This window comes from Panicum virgatum, chromosome 3K (genome assembly GCF_016808335.1).
Source record: "Panicum virgatum strain AP13 chromosome 3K, P.virgatum_v5, whole genome shotgun sequence".
Classification (NCBI taxonomy): domain Eukaryota; kingdom Viridiplantae; phylum Streptophyta; class Magnoliopsida; order Poales; family Poaceae; genus Panicum; species Panicum virgatum.
In genome coordinates, this window is record NC_053138.1 from 39970876 (window position 1) to 39983693 (window position 12818).

Consider the following 12818-nt stretch of genomic DNA (forward strand, 5'->3'; position numbering starts at 1 on the left):
AAAATGCACACTTATGTGGTACCGAAGTTGCGTCTTATTTTTTCGCAACGAACATGCCCAATCCACTTCTTTAGGCCCAAAACTAAGTTTCTAGGTGGTTTCACGCGATTCCGTTGCCGGGAGGTACCCATTGTGAGATCGGGTTTTGGGGTGCATACAATGCACCACTTTATGCTTCCGAAGTTGCGTCTTGTTTTTTCGCAACCAACATGCCCAATCCATTTCTTTTGCCCAAAACTAAGTTTCTGGGTGGTTTCGCGCGATTCCCATGCCGGGAGGTACAAGTTGTGAGATCGGGCTTTGGGATGCATAAAATGCACCACTTTGTGCTTCCGAAGTTGCGTCTTGGTTTTTCGCAACGAACATGCCCAATCCACTTCTTTAGGCCCAATACTAAGTTTCTTTGGTGGTTTCACGTGATTCCGTTGCCGGGAGGTACCCGTTGTGAGATCAGGTTTTAGGGTGCATACAATGCACCGCTTTGTGCTTCCGATGTTGTGTCTTGTTTTTTCGCAACGAACATGCCCAATCGACTTCTTTAGGCCCAAAACTAAGTTTCTGGGTGGTTTTGCGCGATTCCGTTGCCGGGAGGTACCCGTTGTGAGATCAGGGTTTTGGCGTGCATACAATGCACCACTTTGTGCTTTCGAGGTTGTGGCTTTTTTTTTCGCAACGAACATGCTCAATCCACTTCTTTAGGCCCAAAACAATGTTTCTGGGTGGTTTCGCGCGATTCCGTTGCCGGGAGGTACAAGTTGTTATATCGGGTTTTGGGGTGCATAAAATGCACCACTTTGTGCTTCCAAAGTTGCGTCTTGTTTTTTCGCAACGAACTTGCCCAATCCACTTCTTTAGTGCCAAAACTAAGTTTCTGGGTGGTTTCGCGCGATTCCGATGCCGGGAGGTACCCGTTGTGCGATCGGGTTTTGGGGTGCATACAATGCACCACTTTGTGCTACCGAAGTTGCGTCTTGTTTTTTCGCAACGAACATGCCCAATCCACTTCTTTAGGCCCAAAACTAAGTTTCTGGGTGGTTTCTCGCGATTCCGTTGCCGGGTGGTACAAGTTGTGAGATCGGGTTTTGGGGTGCATAAAATGCACCACTTTGTGCTTCCGATGTTGCGTCTTGTTTTTTCGCAACGAACATGCCCAATCCACTTCTTTAGGCCCAATACTAAGTTTCTGGGTGGTTTCACGTGATTCCGTTGCCAGGAGTTACCCGTTGTGAGATTGGGTTTTATGGGTGCATACAAAGCACCACATTGTGCTTCCGAAGTTGTGTCTTGTTTTTTCGCAACGAACATGCCCAATCGACTTCTTTAGGCCCAAAACTAAGTTTCTGCGTGGTTTTGCGTGATTCCGTAGCCGGGAGGTACCCTTTGTGAGATCAGGTTTGGGGTGCATAAAATGCACCACTTTGTGCTTCCGAAGTTGCGTCTTTTTTTTCACAACGAACATGCCCAATCCACTTCTTTAGGCCCAAAACTAAGTTTCTAGGTGGTTTCGTGAGATTCCGTTGCCGGGAGGTACAAGTTGTGAGATCAGGTTTTGGGGTGCATAAAATGCAACACTTTGTGCTTCCGAAGTTGCGTCTTGTTTTTTCGCTACGAATCTTGCCCAATCCACTTCTTTAGGCCGAAAACTAAGTTTCTGGGTGGTTTCGCGCGATTCCGTTGCCTGGAGGTACCCGTTGTGAGAACGCGTTTTGGGGTGCATACAATGCACCGCTTTATGCTTCCGAAGTTGCGTCTTGTTTTTTCGCAACGAACATGCCCAATCCACTTCTTTAGGCCCAAAACTAAGTTTCTGGGTGGTTTCGTGCGATTCCGTTGCCAGGAGGGTACCCGTTGTGAGATCGGGTTTTAGGCATGCATACAATGCACCACTTTGAGCTTCCAAAGTTGTGTCTTGTTTTTTCACAACGAACATGCCCAATCCACTTCTTGAGGCCCAAAACTAAGTTTCTGGGTGGTTTCGCGCGATTCCGTTGCCGGGAGGTACAAGTTGTGAGATCGGGTTTTGGGGTGCATAAAATGCACCACTTTGTGCTTCCGAAGTTGCGTCTTGTTTTTTCGCAACAAACATGCCCAATCCACTTCTTGAGGCCCAAAACTAAGTTTCTGGGTGGTTTCGCGCGATTCCGTTACCGGGTGGTACCCGTTGCGAGATCGGGTTTTGGGGTGCATACAATGCACCACTTTGTGCTACCGAAGTTGCATCTTGTTTTTTCGCAACGAACATGCCCAATCCACTTCTTTAGGCCCAAAACTAAGTTTCTGGGTGGTTTCGCGTGATTCCGTTGCCGGGTGGTACAAGTTGTGAGATCGGGTTTTGGGGTGCACAAATTGCACCACTTTTTGCTTCCGAAGTTGCGTCTTGTTTTCGCAATGAAATTGCCCAATCCACTTTTTTAGGCCCAAAACTAAGTTTCTGGGTGGTTTCGCGCAATTCCGTTGCCGGGAGGTACCCGTTGTGAGATCAGGTTTTGGGGTGCATACAATCCACCACTTTATGCTTCCGAAGATGCGTCTTGCTTTTTCGCAACGAACATACCCAATCCACTTCTTTAGGCCCAAAACTAAGTTTCTGGGCTGGTTTCGCGCGATTCCGTAGCCGGGAGGTACAAGTTGTGAGATCGGGTTTTGGGGTGCATAAAATGCACCACTTTGTGCTTCCAAAGTTGCGTCTTGTTTTTTGGAAACGAACATGCCAAATCCACTTCTTTAGGCCCAATACTAAGTTTCTTTGGTGGTTTCACGTGATTCCGTTGCCGGGAGGTACCCGTTGTGAGATCAGGGTTTTAGGGTGCATACAATGCACCACTTTGTGCTTCCGATGTTGTGTCTTGTTTTTTCGCAACGAACATGCCCAATCGACTTCTTTAGGCCCAAAACTAAGTTTCTGGGTGGTTTTGCGCGATTCCGTTGCCGGGAGGTACCCGTTGTGAGATCAGGTTTTGGCGTGCATACAATGCACCACTTTGTGCTTCGAAGTTGTGTCTTTTTTTTTCGCAACGAACATGCCCAATCCACTTCTTTAGGCCCAAAACAATGTTTCTGGGTGGTTTCGCGCGATTCCGTTGCCGGGAGGTACAAGTTGTTATATCGGGTTTTGGGGTGCATAAAATGCACCACTTTGTGCTTCCAAAGTTGCGTCTTGTTTTTTCGCAACGAACTTGCCCAATCCACTTCTTTAGTGCCAAAACTAAGTTTCTGGGTGGTTTCGCGCGATTCCGATGCCGGGAGGTACCCGTTGTGCGATCGGGTTTTGGGGTGCATACAATGCACCACTTTGTGCTACCGAAGTTGCGTCTTGTTTTTTCGCAACGAACATGCCCAATCCACTTCTTTAGGCCCAAAACTAAGTTTCTGGGTGGTTTCTCGCGATTCCGTTGCCGGGTGGTACAAGTTGTGAGATCGGGTTTTGGGGTGCATAAAATGCACCACTTTGTGCTTCCGATGTTGCGTCTTGTTTTTTCGCAACGAACATGCCCAATCCACTTCTTTAGGCCCAATACTAAGTTTCTGGGTGGTTTCACGTGATTCCGTTGCCAGGAGTTACCCGTTGTGAGATTGGGTTTTAGGGTGCATACAAAGCACCACATTGTGCTTCCGAAGTTGTGTCTTGTTTTTTCGCAACGAACATGCCCAATCGACTTCTTTAGGCCCAAAACTAAGTTTCTGCGTGGTTTTGCGTGATTCCGTAGCCGGGAGGTACCCTTTGTGAGATCAGGTTTGGGGGTGCATAAAATGCACCACTTTGTGCTTCCGAAGTTGCGTCTTTTTTTCACAACGAACATGCCCAATCCACTTCTTTAGGCCCAAAACTAAGTTTCTAGGTGGTTTCGTGAGATTCCGTTGCCGGGAGGTACAAGTTGTGAGATCAGGTTTTGGGGTGCATAAAATGCAACACTTTGTGCTTCCGAAGTTGCGTCTTGTTTTTTCGCTACGATCTTGCCCAATCCACTTCTTTAGGCCGAAAACTAAGTTTCTGGGTGGTTTCGCGCGATTCCGTTGCCTGGAGGTACCCGTTGTGAGAACGGGTTTTGGGGTGCATACAATGCACCGCTTTATGCTTCCGAAGTTGCGTCTTGTTTTTTCGCAACGAACATGCCCAATCCACTTCTTTAGGCCCAAAACTAAGTTTCTGGGTGGTTTCGTGCGATTCCGTTGCCAGGGAGGTACCCGTTGTGAGATCGGGTTTAGGCATGCATACAATGCACCACTTTGATGCTTCCAAAGTTGTGTCTTGTTTTTTCACAACGAACATGCCCAATCCACTTCTTGAGGCCCAAAACTAAGTTTCTGGGTGGTTTCGCGCGATTCCGTTGCCGGGAGGTACAAGTTGTGAGATCGGGTTTTGGGGTGCATAAAATGCACCACTTTGTGCTTCCGAAGTTGCGTCTTGTTTTTTCGCAACGAACATGCCCAATCCACTTCTTGAGGCCCAAAACTAAGTTTCTGGGTGGTTTCGCGCGATTCCGTTACCGGGTGGTACCCGTTGCGAGATCGGGTTTTGGGGTGCATACAATGCACCACTTTGTGCTACCGAAGTTGCATCTTGTTTTTTCGCAACGAACATGCCCAATCCACTTCTTTAGGCCCAAAACGTAAGTTTCTTGGGTGGTTTCGCGTGATTCCGTTGCCGGGTGGTACAAGTTGTGAGATCGGGTTTTGGGTGCACAAATTGCACACTTTTGCTTCCGAAGTTGCGTCTTGTTTTCGCATGAATTGCCAATCACTTTTTTGGCCCAAAACTAAGTTTCTGGGTGGTTTCGCGCATTCGTTGCCGGGAGGTACCCGTTGTGAGATCAGGTTTTGGGGTGCATACAATCCACCACTTTATGCTCCGAAGATGCGTCCTTGCTTTTCGCAACGAACATAGCCCAATCCACTTCTTTAGGCCCAAAACTAAGTTTCTGGTGGTTTCGCGCGATTCGTGCCGGGAGGTACAAGTTGTGAGATCGGGTTTGGGGTGCATAAAATGCCCCACTTTGTGTTCCAAAGTTGGTCTTGTTTTTTTGGAAACGAACCATGCCAAATCCACGTCTTTAGGCCCAAAACTAGTTTCTAGGTGGTTTCGCGCGATTCCGTTGCCGGGAGGTACCAGTTGTGAGATCGGGTTTTGGGTGCATACAATGCACCACTTTGTGCTTCCGAAGTTGCGTCTTGTTTTTTCGCAACGAACATGCCCAATCCACTTCTTTAGGCCCAAAACTAAGTTTCTGGGTGGTTTTCGCGCGATTCCCGTTGCCGGGAGGTACAAGTTGTGAGATCGGGTTTGGGTGCATAAAATGCACCACTTTGTGCTTCCGAAGTTGCGTCTTGTTTTTTCGCAACGAACATGCTCAATCCACTTCTTTAGGCCAAAACAAAGTTTCTGGGTGGTTTCGCGCGATTCCGTTGCCGGGAGGTACAAGTTGTTAGATCGGGTTTTGGGGTGCATAAAATGCACCACTTTGTGCTTCCAAAGTTGCGTCTTGTTTTTTTTCGCAACGAACATGCCCAATCCACTTCTTTAGGGCCAAAACTAAGTTTCTGGGTGGTTTCGCGCGATTCCGTATGCCGGGAGGTACCCGTTGTGAGATCGGGTTTTGGGGTGCATACAATGCACCACTTTGTGCTACCGAAGTTGCGTCTTGTTTTTTCGCAACGAACATGCCCAATCCACTTCTTTAGGCCCAAAACTAAGTTTCTGGGTGGTTTCTCGCGATTCCGTTGCCGGGTGGTACAAGTTGTGAGATCGGGTTTTGGGGTGCATAAAATGCACCACTTTGTGCTTCCGATGTTGCGTCTTGTTTTTTCGCAACGAACATGCCCAATCCACTTCTTTAGGCCCAATACTAAGTTTCTGGGTGGTTTCACGTGATTCCGTTGCCAGGAGTTACCCGTTGTGAGATTGGGTTTTAGGGTGCATACAAAGCACCACATTGTGCTTCCGAAGTTGTGTCTTGTTTTTTCGCAACGAACATGCCCAATCGACTTCTTTAGGCCCAAAACTAAGTTTCTGCGTGGTTTGCGTGATTCCGTAGCCGGGAGGTACCCTTTGTGAGATCAGGTTTGGGGGTGCATAAAATGCACCACTTTGTGCTTCCGAAGTTGCGTCTTGTTTTTCACAACGAACATGCCCAATCCACTTCTTTAGGCCCAAAACTAAGTTTCTAGGTGGTTTCGTGAGATTCCGTTGCCGGGAGGTACAAGTTGTGAGATCAGGTTTTGGGGTGCATAAAATGCAACACTTTGTGCTTCCGAAGTTGCGTCTTGTTTTTTCGCTACGATCTTGCCCAATCCACTTCTTTAGGCCCGAAAACTAAGTTTCTGGGTGGTTTCGCGCGATTCCGTTGCCTGGAGGTACCCGTTGTGAGAACGGGTTTTGGGGTGCATACAATGCACCGCTTTATGCTTCCGAAGTTGCGTCTTGTTTTTTCGCAACGAACATGCCCAATCCACTTCTTTAGGCCCAAAACTAAGTTTCTGGGTGGTTTCGCTGCGATTCCGTTGCCAGGGAGGTACACGTTGTGAGATCGGGTTTTAGGGTGCATACAATGCACCACTTTGGCTTCCAAAGTTGTGTCTTGTTTTTTCACAACGAACATGCCCAATCCACTTCTTGAGGCCCAAAACTAAGTTTCTGGGTGGTTTCGCGCGATTCCGTTGCCGGGAGGTACAAGTTGTGAGATCGGGTTTTGGGGTGCATAAAATGCACCACTTTGTGCTTCCGAAGTTGCGTCTTGTTTTTTCGCAACAAACATGCCCAATCCACTTCTTGAGGCCCAAAACTAAGTTTCTGGGTGGTTTCGCGCGATTCCGTTACCGGGTGGTACCCGTTGCGAGATCGGGTTTTGGGGTGCATACAATGCACCACTTTGTGCTACCGAAGTTGCATCTTGTTTTTTCGCAACGAACATGCCCAATCCACTTCTTTAGGCCCAAAACTAAGTTTCTGGGTGGTTTCGCGTGATTCCGTTGCCGGGTGGTACAAGTTGTGAGATCGGGTTTTGGGGTGCACAAATTGCACCACTTTTTGCTTCCGAAGTTGCGTCTTGTTTTTCGCAATGAAATTGACCAATCCACTTTTTTTGGCCCAAAACTAAGTTTCTGGGTGGTTTCTCGCGATTCCGTTGCCGGGATGGTACAAGTTGTGAGATCGGGTTTTGGGTGCATAAAATGCACCACTTTGTGCTTCCGAAGTTGCGTCTTGTTTTCGCAACGAACATGCCCAATCCACTTTTTTAGGCCCAAAACTAAGTTTCTGGGTGGTTTCGCGCGATTCCGTTGCCGGGAGGTACCAGTTGTGAGATCGGGTTTTGGGGTGCATAAAATGCACCACTTTGTGCTTCCGAAGTTGCGTCTGTTTTTTTCGCAACGAACATGCCCAATCCACTTCTTTAGGCCCAAAACTAAGTTTCTGGGTGGTTTCGCGCGATTCCGTTGCGGGAGGTACCCGTTGTGAGATCGGGTTTTGGGGTGCATACAATGCACACTTTGTGCTTCCGAAGTTGCGTCTGTTTTTCGCAACGAACATGCCCAATCCACTTCTTTAGGCCCAAACTAAGTTTCTGGGTGGTTTCGCGCGATTCCGTTGCCGGGAGGTACCCGTTGTGAGATCAGGGTTTTGGGGTGCATACAATGCACCACTTTGTGCTTCGAAGTTGCGTCTTGTTTTTTCGCAACGAACATGCCCAATCCACTTCTTTAGGCCCAAAACAATGTTTCTGGGTGGTTTCGCGCGATTCCGTTGCCGGGAGGTACAAGTTGTTATATCGGGTTTTGGGGTGCATAAAATGCACCACTTTGTGCTTCCGAAGTTGCGTCTTGTTTTTCGCAACGAACTTGCCCAATCCACTTCTTTAGGCCCAAAACTAAGTTTCTGGGTGGTTTCGCGCGATTCCGTTGCCGGGAGGTACCCGTTGTGAGATCGGGTTTTGGGTGCATACAATGCACCACTTTGTGCTACCGAAGTTGCGTCTTGTTTTTTCGCAACGAACATGCCCAATCCACTTCTTTAGGCCCAAAACTAAGTTTCTGGGTGGTTTCTCGCGATTCCGTTGCCGGGTGGTACAAGTTGTGAGATCGGGTTTTGGGGTGCATAAAATGCACCACTTTGTGCTTCCGAAGTTGCGTCTTGTTTTTTCGCAACGAACATGCCCAATCCACTTCTTTAGGCCCAAAACTAAGTTTCTGGGTGGTTTTCGCGCGATTCCGTTGCCGGGAGGTACCCGTTGTGAGATCGGGTTTTGGGGTGCATACAATGCACCACTTTGTGCTTCCGAAGTTGCGTCTTGTTTTTTCGCAACGAACATGCCCAATCCACTTCTTTAGGCCCAAAACTAAGTTTCTGGGTGGTTTCGCGCGATTCCGTTGCCGGGAGGTACCCGTTGTGAGATCGGGTTTTGGGGTGCATAAAATGCACCACTTTGTGCTTCCGAAGTTGCGTCTTGTTTTTTCGCAACGAACATGCCCAATCCACTTCTTTAGGCCCAAAACTAATGTTTCTGGGTGGTTTCGCGCGATTCCGTTGCCGGGAGGTACAAGTTGTGAGATCGGGTTTTGGGGTGCATAAAATGCACCACTTTGTGCTTCCGAAGTTGCGTCTTGTTTTTTCGCAACGAACATGCCCAATCACTCTTTAGGCCCAAAACTAAGTTCTGGGTGGTTTCGCGCGATTCCGTTGCCGGGAGGTACCCGTTGTGAGATCGGGTTTTGGGGTGCATACAATGCACCACTTTGTGCTTCCGAAGTTGCGTCTTGTTTTCGCAACGAACATTGCCCAATCCACTTCTTTAGGCCCAAAACTAAGTTTTCTGGGTGGTTTCGGCGATTCCGTTGCCGGGTGGTACCCGTTGTGAGATCGGGTTTTGGGCTGCATAAATGCACCACTTTATGCTTCCGAAGTTGCGTCTTGTTTTTTCGCAACGAACATGCCCAATCCACTTCTTTAGGCCCAAAACTAAGTTTCTGGGTGGTTTCGCGCGATTCCGTTGCCGGGAGGTACAAGTTGTGAGATCGGGTTTTGGGGTGCATAAAATGCACCACTTTGTGCTTCCGAAGTTGCGTCTTGTTTTTTCGCAACGAACATGCCCAATCCACTTCTTTAGGCCCAAAACTAAGTTTCTGGGTGGTTTCGCGCGATTCCGTTGCCGGGAGGTACACGTTGTGAGATCGGGTTTTGGGGTGCATACAATGCACCACTTTGTGCTACCGAAGTTGCGTCTTGTTTTTTCGCAACGAACATGCCCAATCCACTTCTTTAGGCCCAAAACTAAGTTTCTGGGTGGTTTCGCGCGATTCCGTTGCCGGGAGGTACAAGTTGTGAGATCGGGTTTTGGGGTGCATAAATGCACCACTTTGTGCTTCCGAAGTTGCGTCTTGTTTTTCGCAACGAACATTGCCCAATCCACTTCTTTAGGCCCAAAACTAAGTTTCTGGGTGGTTTCGCGCGATTCCGTTGCCGGGAGGTACCCGTTGTGAGATCGGGTTTTGGGGTGCATACAATGCACCACTTTATGCTTCCGAAGTTGCGTCTTGTTTTTTCGCAACGAACATGCCCAATCCACTTCTTTAGGCCCAAAACTAAGTTTCTGGGTGGTTTCGCGCGATTCCGTTAGCCGGGAGGTACAAGTTGTGAGATCGGGTTTTGGGGTGCATAAAATGCACCACTTTGTGCTTCCAAAGTTGCGTCTTGTTTTTTCGCAACGAACATGCCCAATCCACTTCTTTAGGCCCAATACTAAGTTTCTTGGTGGTTTCACGCGATTCCGTTGCCGGGAGGTACCAGTTGTGAGATCAGGTTTTGGGTGCATACAATGCACCGCTTTGTGCTTCCGAAGTTGCTGTCTTGTTTTTTCGCAACGAACATGCCCAATCCACTTCTTTAGGCCCAAAACTAAGTTTCTGGGTGGTTTCGCGCGATTCCGTTGCCGGGAGGTACCCGTTGTGAGATCAGGTTTTGGCGTGCATACAATGCACCACTTTGTGCTTCGAAGTTGTGTCTTGTTTTTTCGCAACGAACATGCTCAATCCACTTCTTTAGGCCCAAAACTAATGTTTCTGGGTGGTTTCGCGCGATTCCGTTGCCGGGAGGTACAAGTTGTTATATCGGGTTTTGGGGTGCATAAAATGCACCACTTTGTGCTTCCGAAGTTGCGTCTTGTTTTTTCGCAACGAACTTGCCCAATCCACTTCTTTAGGCCCAAAACTAAGTTTCTGGGTGGTTTCGCGCGATTCCGTTGCCGGGAGGTACCCGTTGTGAGATCGGGTTTTGGGGTGCATACAATGCACCACTTTGTGCTACCGAAGTTGCGTCTTGTTTTTTCGCAACGAACATGCCCAATCCACTTCTTTAGGCCCAAAACTAAGTTTCTGGGTGGTTTCTCGCGATTCCGTTGCCGGGTAGGTACAAGTTGTGAGATCGGGTTTTGGGGTGCATAAAATGCACCACTTTGTGCTTCCGAAGTTGCGTCTTGTTTTTTCGCAACGAACATGCCCAATCCACTTCTTTAGGCCCAAAACTAAGTTTCTGGGTGGTTTCGCGCGATTCCGTTGCCGGGAGGTACCCGTTGTGAGATCGGGTTTTAGGGTGCATACAAATGCACCACTTTGTGCTTCCGAAGTTGCGTCTTGTTTTTTCGCAACGAACATGCCCAATCCACTTCTTTAGGCCCAAAACTAAGTTTCTGGGTGGTTTCGCGCGATTCCGTTAGCCGGGAGGTACCCGTTGTGAGATCGGGTTTTGGGGTGCATACAATGCACCACTTTGTGCTTCCGAAGTTGCGTCTTGTTTTTTCGCAACGAACATGCCCAATCCACTTCTTTAGGCCCAAAACTAAGTTTCTGGGTGGTTTCGCGCGATTCCGTTGCCGGGAGGTACAAGTTGTGAGATCGGGTTTTGGGGTGCATAAAATGCACCACTTTGTGCTTCCGAAGTTGCGTCTTGTTTTTTCGCAACGAACATGCCCAATCCACTTCTTTAGGCCCAAAACTAAGTTTCTGGGTGGTTTCGCGCGATTCCGTTGCCGGGAGGTACCCGTTGTGAGATCGGGTTTTGGGGTGCATACAATGCACCACTTTATGCTTCCGAAGTTGCGTCTTGTTTTTTCGCAACGAACATGCCCAATCCACTTCTTTAGGCCCAAAACTAAGTTTCTGGGTGGTTTCGTGCGATTCCGTTGCCAGGAGGTACCCGTTGTGAGATCGGGTTTAGGCATGCATACAATGCACCACTTTGAGCTTCCAAAGTTGTGTCTTGTTTTTTCACAACGAACATGCCCAATCCACTTCTTGAGGCCCAAAACTAAGTTTCTGGGTGGTTTCGCGCGATTCCGTTGCCGGGAGGTACAAGTTGTGAGATCGGGTTTTGGGGTGCATAAAATGCACCACTTTGTGCTTCCGAAGTTGCGTCTTGTTTTTTCGCAACAAACATGCCCAATCCACTTCTTGAGGCCCAAAACTAAGTTTCTGGGTGGTTTCGCGCGATTCCGTTACCGGGTGGTACCCGTTGCGAGATCGGGTTTTGGGGTGCATACAATGCACCACTTTGTGCTACCGAAGTTGCATCTTGTTTTTTCGCAACGAACATGCCCAATCCACTTCTTTAGGCCCAAAACTAAGTTTCTGGGTGGTTTCGCGCTGATTCCGTTGCCGGGATGGTACAAGTTGTGAGATCGGGTTTTGGGGTGCATAAATGCACCACTTTTTGCTTCCGAAGTTGCGTCTTGTTTTTCGCAACGAAATTGACCAATCCACTTCTTTTAGGCCCAAAACTAAGTTTCTGGGTGGTTTCGCGCGATTCCGTTGCCGGGAGGTACCCGTTGTGAGATCGGGTTTTGGGGTGCATACAATCCACCACTTTATGCTTCCGAAGTTGCGTCTTGCTTTTTTCGCAACGAACATGCCCAATCCACTTCTTTAGGCCCAAAACTAAGTTTCTGGGTGGTTTCGCGCGATTCCGTAGCCGGGAGGTACAAGTTGTGAGATCGGGTTTTGGGGTGCATAAAATGCACCACTTTGTGCTTCCGAAGTTGCGTCTTGTTTTTTCGCAACGAACATGCCCAATCCACTTCTTTAGGCCCAAAACTAAGTTTCTGGGTGGTTTCGCGCGATTCCGTTGCCGGGAGGTACCAGTTGTGAGATCGGGTTTTGGGTGCATACAATGCACCACTTTGTGCTTCCGAAGTTGTGTCTTGTTTTTTCGCAACGAACATGCCCAATCCACTTCTTTAGGCCCAAAACTAAGTTTCTGGGTGGTTTCGCGCGATTCCGTTGCCGGGAGGTACAAGTTGTGAGATCGGGTTTTGGGGTGCATAAAATGCACCACTTTGTGCTTCCGAAGTTGCGTCTTGTTTTTTCGCAACGAACATGCCCAATCCACTTCTTTAGGCCCAAAACTAAGTTTCTGGGTGGTTTCGCGCGATTCCGTTGCCGGGAGGTACCCGTTGTGAGATCGGGTTTTGGGGTGCATACAATGCACCACATTTGTGCTTCCGAAGTTGCGTCTTGTTTTTTTCGCAACGAACATGCCCAATCCACTTCTTTAGGCCCAAAACTAAGTTTCTGGGTGGTTTCGCGCGATTCCGTTGCCGGGAGGTACCAGTTGTGAGATCGGGGTTTTGGGGTGCATAAAATGCACCACTTTGTGCTTCCGAAGTTGCGTCTTTTTTTCACAACGAACATGCCCAATCCACTTCCTTAGGCCCAAAACTAAGTTTCTAGGTGGTTTCGTGAGATTCCGTTGCCGGGAGGTACAAGTTGTGAGATCAGGTTTTGGGGTGCATAAAATGCAACACTTTGTGCTTCCGAAGTTGCGTCTTGTTTTTTTC